Raw genomic sequence first — 15891 nt, forward strand, 5'->3', positions numbered from 1 at the left:
TTGCCCAGCAGCTAGTGTGCTATCAGAAAGAGTATTCAGTGCTGCTGATTCAATATTAATTAACGGCGCTGTGGAAAAAGTGAATAGCGCCCCCCAGAGTCAGATTTTCTCCGGGGTCTCGGCTGCCGGGTTAGCCGAGACCCCAGAGAACATGATTCGGGGGTTTTGTTACCGACCCCGCATTTGCGATCGCCGGTAATTAACCGTTTACCGGCGATCGCAAAAAAAAAAAAACGCGATCTCTTTTTAATTTCTCTGTCCTCTGATGTGATCGCACATCAGAGGACAGAGAAAGGGGGTCCCAGATAGCCCTCCGATACTCACCTATCTCCCCCGGTGCTCCTCGTGGCTCCCGGTGGGCGCCGCCATCTTCAAAATGGCGGGCGCATGCGCAGTGCACCCGCCGGCCAGCACCGGGAGACTCTTTGGGGTCTCGGCTGCCCGGGGTAGCCGAGACCCCAAAGTACATGATCGGGGTCGGTTTTAACGACCCCTGTTTTGCGATCGCCGGTATTAACGGTTTACCGGCGACCGCAAAAAAATCAAAAATCAAAGTGTAATTCTCTGTCCTCTGATGTGATCGCACATCAGAGGACAGAGAAATAGGGGGATTCGGGGACCCTATTATACTTTCCGGTGTCCCTGGATCCTCCTGCTGCTCCTCCTGGCTGCCGGGGAAAAGAAAATGGCGGGCGCATGCGCAGTGCGCCCGCCATCTATCGCCATCTACCGGCAGACAGGAGAAGAGCAGTTGGGGCTAAAATTAGGGTTAGGGCTAGGGTTAGGGTTAGGGCTAGGGCTAGGGTTAGGGTTAGGGCTAGGGCTAGGGTTAGGGCTAGGGTTAGGGCTAGGGTTAGGGCTAGGGTTAGGGTTAGGGCTAGGGTTAGGGCTAGGGTTAGGGCTAGGGCTAGGGTTAGGGCTAGGGTTAGGGCTAGGGTTAGGGTTGGGGCTAAATTTAGGGTTAGGGTTGGGCTAAATTCAGGGTTAGGGTTCTTTCATACTTACGTAGGTACGGGGCCGTCGCCACGCGTCGGCCCGACATACCGACGCACGTTGTGAAAATTGTGCACAACGTGGGCAGCAGATGTAGTTTTTCAACGCATCCGCTGCCCAATCTATGTCCTGGGGAGGAGGGGGCGGAGTTACAGCCACGCATGCGCGGTCAGAAATGGCGGACGCGACGTACAAAAAAAACATTGAACGTTTTTTGTGCAGACGGTCCGCCAAAACACAACTGATCCTGTTATGTTCTGGTGATTAAGGAGCGACATTCGTCTAGCTCTGAGCAGGTGGCAACTATACTGACCGCAGTCCCTAAGCTCAACACAACACTAGAAGCAGCCGTGGAATGCTCCTAACTCTGCCTAGGCATCTCGTCACAGCCTAAGAGCTAACTACCCCTAAAGATAGAAGCAGGAAAACTATCTTGCCTCAGAGAAAATCCCCAAAGGATAGTTTAGCCCCCCACAAATAATGACTGTGAGAGGAGAAGGAAATGACATACATAGTATGAAACAAGATTTAGCACAGGAGGCCACTTCTAGCTAAATAGAAAATAGTACAGGACAGAACGCTGTGCGGTCAGTAATAAAAACTAGAAAAAGTCCACCGCAGAGAAATGCAAAAATCTCCACACCTGACTAAAGGTGTGGAGGGCAAACTCTGCTGCCCAGAGCTTCCAGCTTAGCTGAATAGATCCATACTGAAAAGCTGGACCAATGAACAAAAACAAAGAAAGTGCTGAACAACAAGTCCACAACAAGAGAACTGCAAAAGGACAAGCAAGGACTTAGCTTTGATGAACTGGTCAGAGTGTCAGGAAAGTCCTAAGAGCAATGACTCCAGGCAGGAACAATAGACAACTGGCATTGAATGAGGGGTAAGGCCAGACTAATATAGCCGAGCCAGAAAGACGATCAGTGAAAACAGCTGCTGAAGCTAAATCCAAGAAGCAGCCATACCACTCAAAACCACAGGAGGGAGCCAAAGAGCAGAACTCACAAAAATGCTACTTACAACCACCGGAGGGAGCCCAAGAGCGGAATTCACAACAGTACCCCCCCCCTTAAGGAGGGGTCACCGAACCCTCACCAGAGCTCCCAGGCCGATCAGGATGAGCCAAATGAAAAGCACGAACAAAATCGGCGGCATGAACATCGGAGGCAACAACCCAAGAATTATCCTCCTGGCCATAACCCTTCCACTTGACAAGATACTGAAGCTTCCGCCTCGAAAAACGAGAATCCAAAATTTTCTCAACCACATATTCCAACTCCCCCTCAACCAACACCGGGGCAGGAGGATCAACAGATGGAACAACGGGCACCACATATCTCCGCAACAAAGATCTATGGAAAACATTGTGGATGGCAAAAGAGGCTGGAAGGGCCAAACGAAAAGACACAGGATTGATAATCTCAGAAATCTTATAAGGACCAATAAACCGAGGCTTGAACTTAGGGGAAGAAACCTTCATAGGAACATGACGAGAGGACAACCAAACCAAATCCCCCACACGAAGCCGGGGACCAACACACCGACGGCGGTTAGCAAAACGCTGAGCCTTTTCCTGGGAAAACGTCAAATTGTCTACCACATGTGTCCAAATCTGCTGTAACCTGTCCATCACAGAATCAACACCAGGACAATCAGAAGGCTCAACCTGCCCTGAAGAAAAACGAGCATGGAAACCAAAATTACAAAAGAAAGGCGAAACCAAAGTAGCTGAACTGGCCCGATTATTAAGGGCAAACTCGGCCAACGGCAAGAAAGTCACCAAATCATCCTGATCAGCAGACACAAAGCATCTCAAATAGGTTTCCAAGGTCTGATTAGTTCGCTCAGTTTGGCCATTGGTCTGAGGATGGAACGCCGAAGAAAAAGACAAATCAATACCCATCCTAGCACAAAAGGCCCGTCAAAACCTGGAAACAAACTGGGAACCTCTGTCAGACACAATATTCTCTGGAATGCCATGCAAACGAACCACATGCTGAAAAAACAATGGAACCAAATCAGAGGAGGAAGGCAATTTAGGCAAAGGTACCAAATGGACCATTTTAGAGAACCGGTCACAAACCACCCAGATAACAGACATCCTCTGGGACACAGGAAGATCCGAAATAAAATCCATGGAAATATGCGTCCAAGGCCTATCCGGGACGGGCAAAGGCAAAAGCAACCCACTAGCGCGGGAACAGCAAGGCTTGGCTCGGGCGCAATTCCCACAGGACTGCACAAAAGCACGGACATCGCGCGACAAGGAAGGCCACCAAAAGGACCTAGCAACCAAATCTCTGGTACCAAAAATCCCAGGATGACCAGCCAACACTGAACAATGGACCTCAGAAATCACCTTACTCGTCCATCTATCAGGAACAAACAGCTTCCCCACTGGACAGCGGTCAGGCCTATCAGCCTGAAATTCCTGAAGCACCCGCCGCAAATCAGGGGAGATGGCAGAAAGAATCACCCCTTTCTTAAGAATGCCAACCGGCTCAAGGACTCAAGGAGAATCCGGCAAAAAACTCCTAGAGAGGGCATCCGCCTTAACATTCTTAGTACCAGGAAGGTACGAGACCACAAAATCAAAACGGGAGAAAAACAGGGACCACCGAGCCTGTCTAGGGTTCAGCCGCTTGGCCGACTCAAGGTAAATCAAATTCTTATGATCAGTCAAGACCACAATGCGGTGCTTGGCTCCCTCAAGACAATGTCGCCACTCCTCAAATGCCCACTTCATAGCCAACAACTCCCGATTGCCGACATCATAATTGCGTTCCGCAGGCGAAAACTTTCGGGAAAAGAAGGCACATGGCTTCATCAAGGAACCATCAGAATTCCTCTGTGACAAAACGGCCCCTGCCCCAATCTCAGAAGCGTCAACCTCAACCTGAAAAGGAAGAGAAACATCTGGTTGACGCAACACAGGGGCAGAAGTAAATCGGCGTTTAAGCTCCTGAAAGGCCTCAACAGCCTCAGAGGACCAATTAGTCACATCAGCGCCTTTCTACGTCAAATCGGTCAGGGGTTTAATCACACTAGAGAAGTTGGCAATGAAACGGCGATAAAAATTAGCAAAGCCCAAAAATTTCTGAAGGCTCTTCACAGATGTGGGTTGAATCCAGTCATGAATGGCTTGGACCTTAACAGGATCCATTTCTATAGACGAAGGAGAAAAAATAAACCCCCAAAAAGAGACCTTCTGAACTCCAAATAGGCACTTAGACCCCTTCACAAATAGAGCATTATCACGAAGGATCTGGAATACCATCCTGACCTGCTTCACATGAGACTCCCAATCATCGGAAAAAATCAAAATATCATCCAAATACACAATCAAGAATTTGTCAAGATAATTGCGGAAAATATCATGCATGAAAGACTGGAACACAGATGGAGCATTAGAGAGCCCAAATGGCATCACAAGATATTCAAAATGGCCTTCGGGCGTATTAAATGCAGTCTTCCATTCATCACCCTGTTTAATACGAACAAGATTATATGCCCCTCGAAGGTCAATCTTGGTAAACCAACTAGCCCCCTTAATCCTAGCAAACAAATCAGAGAGCAAAGGTAAAGGGTATTGGAATTTGACCGTGATTTTATTAAGAAGTCGATAATCAATACAGGGTCTTAAGGAGCCATCCTTATTGGCAACAAAAAAGAATCCCGCTCCCAATGGTGACGAAGACGGCCGAATATGCCCCTTCTCTAAAGACTCCTTAACATAGCTCCGCATGGCGGCTTGCTCTGGCACAGACAGGTTGAAAAGTCGGCCCTTAGGGAACTTACAGCCAGGAATCAATTCAATAGCACAATCACAGTCCCTATGTGGAGGAAGGGAACTGGACTTGGGCTCATCGAATACATCCTGGAAATCTAACAAAAATTCAGGAACATCAGAAGAGGGGGAAGAGGAAATTGACATCAAAGGAATGTCACTATGTACCCCTTGACAACCCCAACTAGTCACAGACATTGATTTCCAATCCAGCACTGGATTGTGTACTTGTAACCATGGAAAACCCAGTACAACAACATCATGTAAATTATGCAACACCAGAAAACGGCAATCTTCCTGATGTGCAGGAGCCGTGTACATAGTCATCTGCGTCCAGTACTGAGGTTTATTCTTGGCCAATGGTGTAGCATCAATACCCCTCAAGGGTATGGGACTCTGCAAAGGCTGCAAAGAAAAACCACAGCGCCTAGCGAATTCTAAGTCCATTAAGTTCAGAGCAGCGCCTGAATCCACAAATGCCATGACAGAAAAAGATGACAATGAGCAAATCAGGGTCACAGACAGGAGAAACTTAGGCTGCACAGTACTAATGGTAACAGATCTAGTGACCCTCTTAATACGCTTAGGGCAATCAGAAATAGTATGAGCAGAATCACCACAGTAAAAACACAGCCTATTCTGACGTCTGTATCCCCTCTGTTCCGCTCTAGTCAAAATCCTATCACATTGCATGGGCTCAGGACTTTGCTCAGAGGACACTGCCATATGGTGCACCACTTTGCGTTCACACAGGCGCTGATCAATCTGAATGGCCAGAGACATAGATTCGCTCAAACCAACAGGCGTGGGAAACCCCACCATAACATCTTTAAGGGCTTCAGAAAGACCCTTTCTGAAATTGTTGCCAGAGCCTCCTCATTCCATTTAGTGAGCACAGACCATTTTCTAAATTTCTGGCAGTATAATTCTGCCGCTTCCTGACCCTGACACAGGGCCAACAGTGTTTTCTCATCATGCTCTACAGAGTTAGGTTCGTCATACAATAATCTGAGCAATTGAAAAAATGCATCTACATTAAGCACTGCCGGATTCCCTGACTCAAGTGAGAATGCCCAGTCCTGAGGGTCGCCACGCAGAAGAGAAATAACTATCTTTACTTGCTGAATGGGGTCACCAGAGGAACGGGGTTTCAGAACAAAAAACAATTTGCAATTATTTTTAAAGTTCAAAAACTTAGATCTATCCCCGTAAAAAAAATCCGGAGTATGAATTCTAGGCTCAGACCGGAGTCTGAACCACATAATCTTGAATACTCTGTACTCTTGCAGCAAGCTGATCCACACGAGAAAACAAACCCTGAACATCCATGCCTGCATCCAAATCCCGAATCACCCAGAGATCAAGAGGAAGGAAAAAGACAAAACAAACTAAAGAAAAGAAAATGGCTCAGAACTCTTTTTCTCTTCCTTCTTTTGAGAAGCATTCAGCTCATTTTTGGCCAGTTGTACTGTTATGATCTGGTGATTAAGGAGCAACATGCGTCTAGCTCTGAGCAGTATAGGCAACTATACTGACCGCAGTCCCTAAGCTCAACACAACACTAGAAGCAGCCGTGGAATGCTCCTAACTCTGCCTAGGCATCTCGTCACAGCCTAAGAGCTAACTACCCCTAAAGATAGAAGCAGGAAAACTATCTTGCCTCAGAGAAAATCCCCAAAGGATAGTTTAGCCCCCCACAAATAATGACTGTGAGAGGAGAAGGAAATGACATACGTAGTATGAAACAAGATTTAGCACAGGAGGCCACTTCTAGCTAGATAGAAAATAGTACAGGACAGAAAGCTGTGCGGTCAGTAATAAAAACTAGAAAAAGTCCACCGCAGAGAAATGCAAAAATCTCCACACCTGACTAAAGGTGTGGAGGGCAAGCTCTGCTGCCCAGAGCTTCCAGCTTAGCTGAATAGATCCATACTGAAAAGCTGGACAAATGAACAAAAACAAAGAAAGTGCTGAACAACAAATCCACAACAAGAGAACCGCAAAAGGACAAGCAAGGACTTAGCTTTGATGAACTGGTCAGAGTGTCAGGAAAGTCCTAAGAGCAATGACTCCAAGCAGGAACAATAGACAACTGGCATTGAATGAGGGATAAGGCCAGACTAATATAGCCGAGCCAGAAAGACGATCAGTGAAAACAGCTGCTGAAGCTAAATCCAAGAAGCAGCCATACCACTCAAAACCACAGGAGGGAGCCAAAGAGCAGAACTCACAAAAATGCTACTTACAACCACCGGAGGGAGCCCAAGAGCGGAATTCACAACATGATCCAGTGCACGATGGACGTGACGTGTGGCCATCCGTCACGATCCGTAGGCAATACAAGTCTATTGGCAAATTAACGCATCCTGCGGGCACATTTGGAGGATCCGTTTTTTGTCCAAAACGATGGATTGCGACGGATGCCAAACAACGCAACTGTGAAAGTAGCCTTAGGGCTAGGGTTGGGGCTAAAGTTAGCGCTAGGGTTGGGGCTAAAGTTAGGGATAGATTTGGGGTTAGGGTTTGGATTAGAGTTGGTATTAGGGTTAGCGTTGGCATTAGGGTTACGCTTGGGATTAGGGTTAGGTTTGGGATTAGGTTTAAGGTTAGGGTTGTGATTAGGGGTGTATTGGGATTAGGGTTAGGTTTGAGGTTAGGGTTGAGATTAGGATTAGAGGTGTGTTGGATTTAGGGTTTTGATTAGGGTTATGGTTAGGGTTGACATTAGGGTTGTTTTGGGGTAAGGGTTGTGATTATCGTTAGGGTTAGTGATTAGGATTATGGATCGGGTTGGGATTAGGGTTAGGGGTGTGTTGGGGTTAGGGTTGAAGCTAGAATTGGGGGGTTTCCACTGTTTAGTTACATCAGGGGGTCTCCAAACACGACAGCCAATTTTGCACTCAAAAAGTCAAATGGTGCTCCCTCCCTTCTGAGCTCTGCTGTGCACCCAAACAGTGGGTTACCCCCACATATGGTGCATCAGCATACTCGGGATAAATTGGACAACAACGTTTGGTGTCCAATTTCTCCTGTTACCCTTGTGAAAATAAAAACTTGGGGGCTACAAATCTTTTTTGTGGAAATTTTTTTTTTTTTTTCACGACTCTGCATTCTAAACTTCTGTGAAGCACTTGAGCATTCAAAGTTCTCACCACACATCTAGATAAGTTCCTTGGGGGGTCTAGTTTCCAAAATGGGGTCACTTCTGGGGGGTTACTACTGTTTAGGTACATCAGGGGCTCTGCAAACGCAACATAATGCCCACAGACCATTCTATCTAAGTCTGCATTCCAAAACAGTGCTCCTTCCCTTCCGAGCTCTGCTGTGCGCCCAAACAGTGGTTTACCCCCACATATGGGGCATCAGCATACTCGGGATACATTGTCAACAACTTTTGGGGTCCAATTTCTCCTGTTACCCTTGTGAAAATAAAAACTTGGGTGCTAAAATATCTTTTTGGTGGAAAAAAAAATATTTTTTTATTTTCACGACTCTGCATTCTAAACTTCTCTGAAGCACTTGGGCATTCAAAGTTCTCACCACACATCTAGATAAGTTCCTTGGGGGGTCTAGTTTCCAAAATGGGGTCACTTGTGGAGGGTTTCTACTGTTTAGGTACATCAGGGGCTCTGCAAACGCAACATAACGCCCGCAGACCATTCTATCAAAGTCTGCATTCCAAAATGGCGCTCCTTCCTTCCGAGCTCTGCCGTGCACCAAAACAGTGGTTTACCCCCACATATGGGGAACCAGCACCCTCAGGACAAATTGGACAACAACGTTTGTTGTCCAATTTCTCTTGTTACCCTTGTGAAAATAAAAACTTGGGGGCTAAAAAATCTTTTTTGTAGAAAAAAAAATATTTTTTATTTTCACGACTCTGCATTCTAAACTTCTGTGAAGCACTTGGGCATTCAAAGTTCTCACCACACATCTATATAAGTTCCATGGGGGGTCTAGTTTCCAAAATGGGGTCACTTGTGGGGGGTTTCCACTGTTTAGGCACATCAGGGGCTCTCCAAACGCGACATGGCGTCCAATCTCAATTCCAGACAATTCAACATTGAAAAAGTAAAACGGCACTCCTTCACTTCCAAGCTCTGCGGTGCACCCAAACAGTGGTTTACTATTACATATTGGGTATCAACGTACTCAGGAGAAATTGCACTACAACTTTTGTTGTCTAATTTCTCCTGTTACCCTTGTGAAAATAAAAATTTGGGGGCAAAAAGATCATTTTTGTAGAAAAAATGCGATTTTTTTATTTTCATGGCTCAACGTTATAAACTTCTGTGAAGCACTTGGGGGTTCAAAGTGCTCACCACACATCTAGATAAGTTCCTTAAGGGGTTTAGTTTCCAAAATGGTGTCACTTGTGGGGGGTTTCCACTGTTTAGGTACATCAGGGGCTCTCCAAACGCGACATGGCGTCCAATCTCAATTCCTGCCAATTCTACATTGAAAAAGTAAAACGGCGCTCCTTCACTTCCAAGCTCTGCGGTGAGCCCAAACAGTGGTTTACCCTCACATATGGGGTATCGACGTATTCAGGAGAAATCGCACAACAACTTTTGTTGTCTAATTTCTCCTGTTACCCTTGTGAAAATAAGAATTTGTGGGCGAAAAGATCATTTTTGTGTAAATAAAAGCGATTTTTTATTTTCACGGCTCTACGTTATAAACTTCTGTGAAGCTCTTGGGGGTTCAAAGTGCTCACCACACATCTAGATAAGTTCCTTAAGGGGTCTAGTTTATAAAATGGTGTCACTTGTGGGGAGTTTCCACTGTTTAGGTACATCTGGGGCTCTCTAAACGTGACATGGCGTCCGATCTCAATTCCAGCCAATTCTGCATTGAAAAAGTCAAACGGCGCTCATTCACTTCCAAGTTCTGCGGTGCGCCCAAACAGTGGTTTACCCCCACAAATGGGGTATTGGCATATTCAGGAGAAATTGCATAACAAAATTTATGGTTACATTTCTGTTTTTACACTTGTGAAAATAAAAAAAATGGTTCTGAATTAAAATGTTTGCAAAAAAAAGTTAAATGTTCATTTTTTCCTTCCACATTGTTTCAGTTCCTGAGGGGTGTAGTTTTTAGGATGGTGTCACACTTCGTTATTTTCTATCATATAGACCCCTCAAAATGACTTCAAATGTGATGTGGTCCCTAAAAAAAAAAGGTGATGTAAAAATGGGAAATGTTATTTATTAACTATTTTTTGTGACATATCTCTCTGATTTAAGGGCATAAAAATACAACGTTTGAAAGTTGTAAAATTTTAAAAATTTTCGCCATATTTCCGTTTTTTTCATAAATAATCGCAAGTAATATCGAAGAAATGTTACCACTAACATGAAGTACAATATGTCACAAAAAAACATTCTCAGAATCAGTGTGATCCGTTGAAGCGTTCCAGAGTTATAACCTCATAAAGTGACAGTGGTCAGAATTGCCAAAATTGGCCTGGTCATTAAGTACCAAATTGGCTCTGTCACTAAGGGGTTAATCGAACAACTGCAGTGGGGCTACTAGTTTGGTTGGGACCTACTAACGGTGTATGCCGCTCCGTGCTGTTCTCCAGGTTTCCTGTCCTGAAATTCCATTTTCAGCCTCTCGTTAAGTAGTTGTTGAAACAACACTGCATTAGGCCTACAAGTTGGGTCTGGGTTCTAGAGATGGTGTCTGCCGCTCCAAGGTGTTCTCCAGGGTGCCTCTCCCTAGCTTCTATCTTCAAGCTCTTGTTAAGTAGTTGTTGAAACAACACTGCATTTGGCCTACAAGTTGGGTCTGGGTTGTAGGGACGGTGTCTGCCGCTCCAAGGTGTTCTCCAGGTTGCCTCTCCCTAGCTTCTATCTTCAAGCTCTTGTTAAGTAGTTGTTGAAACAACACTGCATTTGGCCTTCAAGTTGGGTCTGGGTTGTAGGGACGGTGTCTGCCGCTCCAAGGTGTTCTCCAGGTTGCCCCTCCCTAGCTTCTATCTTTGAAGCTCTCGTTAAGTAGTTGTTGAAACAACACTGCATTAGGCCTACAAGTTGGGTCTGGGTTCTACAAACGGTGTCTTCCGCTCCAAGGTGTTCTCCAGGTTGCCTTTCCCTAGCTTCTATCTTCAGGCTCACGTTAAATTGTTTTTAATATAACACTGCATTTGGCCTACTTGTTTTGTTGGCCCTACTAACGGTGTCTGCCGCTCCTTGATGTTCTCCCACACTGAACAAACCAGTGCCGCCTGTTTACTTCTGTTACCAATTTTGAATTGCATTTAGCCTACTTACTGATTTGGGCCTACTCACTGTGTCAGCCTTTCATTACAGTTGTACTCCACTGAACAAAGCAATGTCCCCTGGTTAGTCCTGTTACCAATTTTGAACTGCATTTAGCCCACTTTATTATTTTGGCCTATATCTGTGTTTCCTCCTCATCCTGCCCATTGCCCAGCCAGTGATAGATGAGTCTGCTGGTACATTGACCCAGAACGCTACATTCCCCGTGCACGCTACACAGCCAGAATGTGACCCTGCTGAAAGTCAGGTTCCCCTTCCCGCATACCATACCACCTTATACGGGGACAAAGAGGAAGGTGCAGATGAAAGTGCAGGTTCCTTCATCAGGTGGGGGGGGATACTCATTGGCGACGTCACTGGCACAGCGCCCCTCATAGTACGTAAAAGTGTCGCTGCCGGTGGGAGGCGCCTCCGCCATGCAAACACACCGCCGTACTTTGAGGGGCCCTGTGCCAGTGCCAATGCCAACGAGTGGGCCCCCCCTTCTTGCTCAGGATCACAACACTTGCAAAGTTTAAATACTTACCTCTCCCTGCTCTACTGCCGTGACGTGGTCCAGATTTCCTGGGCCCACTAAATACTTGAACCAGCCCTACCCCCCACAACTTTAGCCAAATGACCCCCAATTTCCAATGCCTTACTATTATTATAAGGTAACTTAAGATTGACAAGCTTCAGTAACAAGAATGGATGTTTTTGCTATTAAAATGGGCACTGTAGGTGTTTTCCTGGCCTCCACTCACTGCCGACTATGCTCCCCCATTGACTTGCATTGGGTTTCGTGTTTCGGTCGATCCCTGACTTTTCGCGATAATCGGCCGATTCCACTCGACTCGACTTTTGAGATAGTCGGGTTTTGCGAAACCCGACTCGACCCTAAAAAACTAAAAGTCACTCAACCCTACTGTGCAGTACTGATGTAGGGGGCATTCTATCTGCACTGTTGGAATGTGTGTCTCATTAAAGGTACCGTCACACTCAGCGACGCTGCAGCGATATAGACAACGAGCCGATTGCTGGAGCGTCGCTGTTTAGGTCGCTGTAAAGACATCAAACACAGCAACTCCAGAATGATGCAGGAGCGATTCTGTGACGTAACAGCGACTCACTTATCGTTCTCGCTGGTTGTTAGCTCCATGTAAAACGTTGCTGACATCGTTGCTTTTGATGTCAAACATGACGATACACGCCGACCTGACAACAAAATAAAGTTCCAGACTTCTAGCTCCAACCAGCGATGGCACAGCGGGATCCAGATCGCTGCTGCGTGTCAAACACAACGAAATCACTATCCAGGATGCTGCAACGTCACGGATCGTTGTCATTCTTGTTGCAAAGTTGTTGAGTGTGACGGTACCTTAAGGGAGAGGATGAGAGCACAGGTGAAGGTCTTAGAGGTGGAAGAGCCAGATGCAGTGGAGGAACTGTTAGATACAGAGGTTTGTCCCTCAAGCCTTGGGGATTCAAAGACTTGTGATGCAGTCCCTTGACTGCCTGCCCCCTACATCCACCAGTCACCCAGTATCAAGTCAGTGAGAAGTAACTCCCTTGCCGATGTTTTCTGAACCAGGTGTCAGTGGTAAATTGTACCCTGGCAGACATAATTTTTTTTATGGAAAGGGTGATATTGTCGGTGACAAGCTGGTGTAGCATAGGCACAGCTTTCTTAGAGAAGTAATGGCGACTGGGAAACTGGTTCTGGGGGACTGCGACAGCCATCAACTTTCTGTAACCGTCTGTATCAATCAGGCAGAATGGCAGCATTTACATTGCCAACAGATTGGAGATGGAGGAGTTCAAGTTCTTAGATTTGGCATGTATAGGAGTAAACATTCCATTAGGGTGACCAAACTGCGGGACTGAGGGCTGGCTTCTGTGCTGAGAAAGGATGGAGTATGGAAAACAGGACAAACTGCTGGACTGTGAGTGAGGTGCAGGCGGATATTTTCTGGTTGAATAAGAAAGATGTTTTGTAGTGATGAGCGAAGATACTTGTTACTCGAGTATTTATAAGTGCTCGGAGATTTAGTTTTCATCGCGGCAGCTGAATGATTTACATTTGTTAGCCAGCATAAATACATGCAGGGGTTGCCTGGTTGCTAGGGAATCCCCACATGTAATCAAGCTGGCAACAGATGTAAATCACTTAGATGAAAACTAAATCTTTGAGCACTTACAAATACTCAGAGGACACCCGAGCATGCTCGGGAAATCTCGAGTAACGAGTATATTCGCTCATCACTAATGTTTTGTGCTTGTTGACACAAATGCAGCAGTCATGTCCACTTCCATAACAGCTGACCGGCTCTCACTCACCCTATCTGTAGGGGTTAAACAAGTGGAGTTTCTGTGGCCACAGACCTGTGTGAGAACACCTGGCATGGTTACGAAGGATGAAGAAGCAGCAGATGAGGTTGATGGGATAGTCGGTGGTTAGTGAGGCCCACTAATCTGCATTTTAGTGCAGTGAGATTCCCACACTAAAGCATGTTGATCCCACATGTGCTGGTTCATGCATGTAGCTGTCAAATTAATTGCAATTTTTGCCTCTATTGAGTTTTTTTTAATTTGACAGATAACGTGTATTATGTGGTCTCAAAAAAGGTCCAGGCTAAGCAACAGTTGCCGCCCCTGCGAATTGTACTCTCACTGCCACTGCTGGCCACAGCCAGAGTTGGGGCTGAGGATGCAGTGCTTGTCATGCTTGCATCACTTTGCGTCTGTGTGTGAAGGATCAACATAACCTCCTCGTCTTCCTCCTCCTCCACCTTCTCTGCTGAGCTACACAGCAGCGTACATCTGGATTCACACTAAGTGGGATCTGCAACCTATACATCATTCTCTCTGTTTTCACACTCCTCACCCTGAGAGTTACCCTCCTCCTCTTCCTGCCGTGGCACCACAATACAGTCTACATGCATCTATGGTATCTGAATCTTATCAGGATCGGGGGTGATCTACCCTTGGTGATTTACGTCTGGTTGTGAGGGTCTGGATTCTGCTTAGACCCTACTTTGTCCGGCTCCAGATCCAACAATAAAAAATTTGGGGTATCGCTGCAGATGCTTTCCTCCTCTGGTTCTGTGATTTTTCGGAGCAGACCTCTGATGCCCATGGAATAAATTGTGTGAACAGCTCTGCAGAATGGCCCATCTGTGGTTCCCCACAGTCAGTTGGGCGTTTGGAAATTTTTGATGCTGGGGGAAACAAGGGTGATTGGAGTGCCACCTCTGAGGTTTGTACTGTGTGTGATGTTAAGGTGGAGGAAGAGGAGGATAGGCCACTTGATGCAACCATTGCCATCCACTGTAGTACATACTTTTTCTGAGCCTCATCTACAAGTTGTATGGCTGTGCGGCTGCCAAAAAACGGGAGTTGAGTAGCCAGCAACAGATGTTGTCAGTGATCTTTGAATAGGACGAGACGGTGTTTTCCCGTTCCACCACAACCTGACTTTTTTCCACTCATGTTGTTTGTAGACTTCCCCTCTTGTAACCTGTTTTACAACCTTAGGCTCACAGCTGTCATTTACTTGTAACTCAATGAACAATCAATATTTTTTTAGTGTGCTTGAACAACACTGTTATACCTAACGATTTTTAAGTGGTTATCTGGCCTTCTGATTTCACACTGAAACACAGTTTTATCATAAACTTATTTGAATTAGCTAATTGGGCTTTGTGGCTGTATCAGAATATTAGGCCTAACGATTAGAGATGGGCGGACACCTGGATATTTGGGTCCGGCGGGCTCATACAAACAGTTACTAAAAGTTGGGATCAGAACAGTACCCATACCCGAACCCGGACTCCATTCACTTGAATGGGGGCCTGAACATCCAGTGTTTGCCACACTGTCACGTGCATAACCAGGTACACATAAATTGGCCAATTTATGCGCTAAACGCTATAATTTATTCATATTTCGAGTGCAGTAATGCATTTCAATTTTCATGCTTCATGTTTGCATGTTTTAGCGCCACAGTGTGCTGCCTCATTTATTTGACTTTATACGAGTTGGTGACTCTAGGTTCAGCACCTGTTCACACTTATTTTATGTTTGGATGTGACAGTCAGTTTTTTGAAATTTGTATTCTTTAGCCTTCTGACTGAACACTCCGCCTCCTAGCCAGAGGTGTTTTAATCGTAGCAGGTCCATTACCCCTCCACAGAGAGAAATTTAGTTTAAGAAGAGGTTTCGCAGGTACCCGTTCAGATGAAGACGTTTATTCTCAGCGAGGAAAGGCAAGTGTAGGACCTGGTATAAGAGAGATGCCCTAATGTGGATACCAGATATACATAAATTGGCCAATTTATGCACTAAATGCTCTCATTTTTTCATATTTCTAATGCAGTAATGCAGTTCAGTTTTCTTTTTTCATGTTTGCATGTTTTAGCGCCGCAGTGTGCTGCCTTATTTATTTTACTTTATACGAGTTGGTGACTCTAGGTTCAGCACCTGTTCACACTTATTCTATGTTTGGATGTGACGGTCAGTTTTTTTGAAATTTGAAATTACGAGTTCATAGACACCAAACATGTCTAGGTTCTTTTTTATCTAAGTGGTGAAAAAAAATTCCAAATTTTTTAAAAAAATGCGCCATTTTGCCGATAGCCATAGTTTCTCCATTTTTCATGATCTCGGGTTAGGTGAGGGTTTATTTTTGCGAGCCGAGCTGACATTTTTAAAGATTCCATTGGTGCAGATATGATCTTTTGATCACCCATTACTGCATTTTAATGCAATGTCGCAGCGACCAAAAAAACATAATTTTGGTATTTCGACTTTTTTTCTCGCTACGCCGTTTAGCAATCAGGTTAATCC

Source organism: Ranitomeya imitator, chromosome 2 (genome assembly GCF_032444005.1).
Source record: "Ranitomeya imitator isolate aRanImi1 chromosome 2, aRanImi1.pri, whole genome shotgun sequence".
Lineage (NCBI taxonomy): Eukaryota > Metazoa > Chordata > Amphibia > Anura > Dendrobatidae > Ranitomeya > Ranitomeya imitator.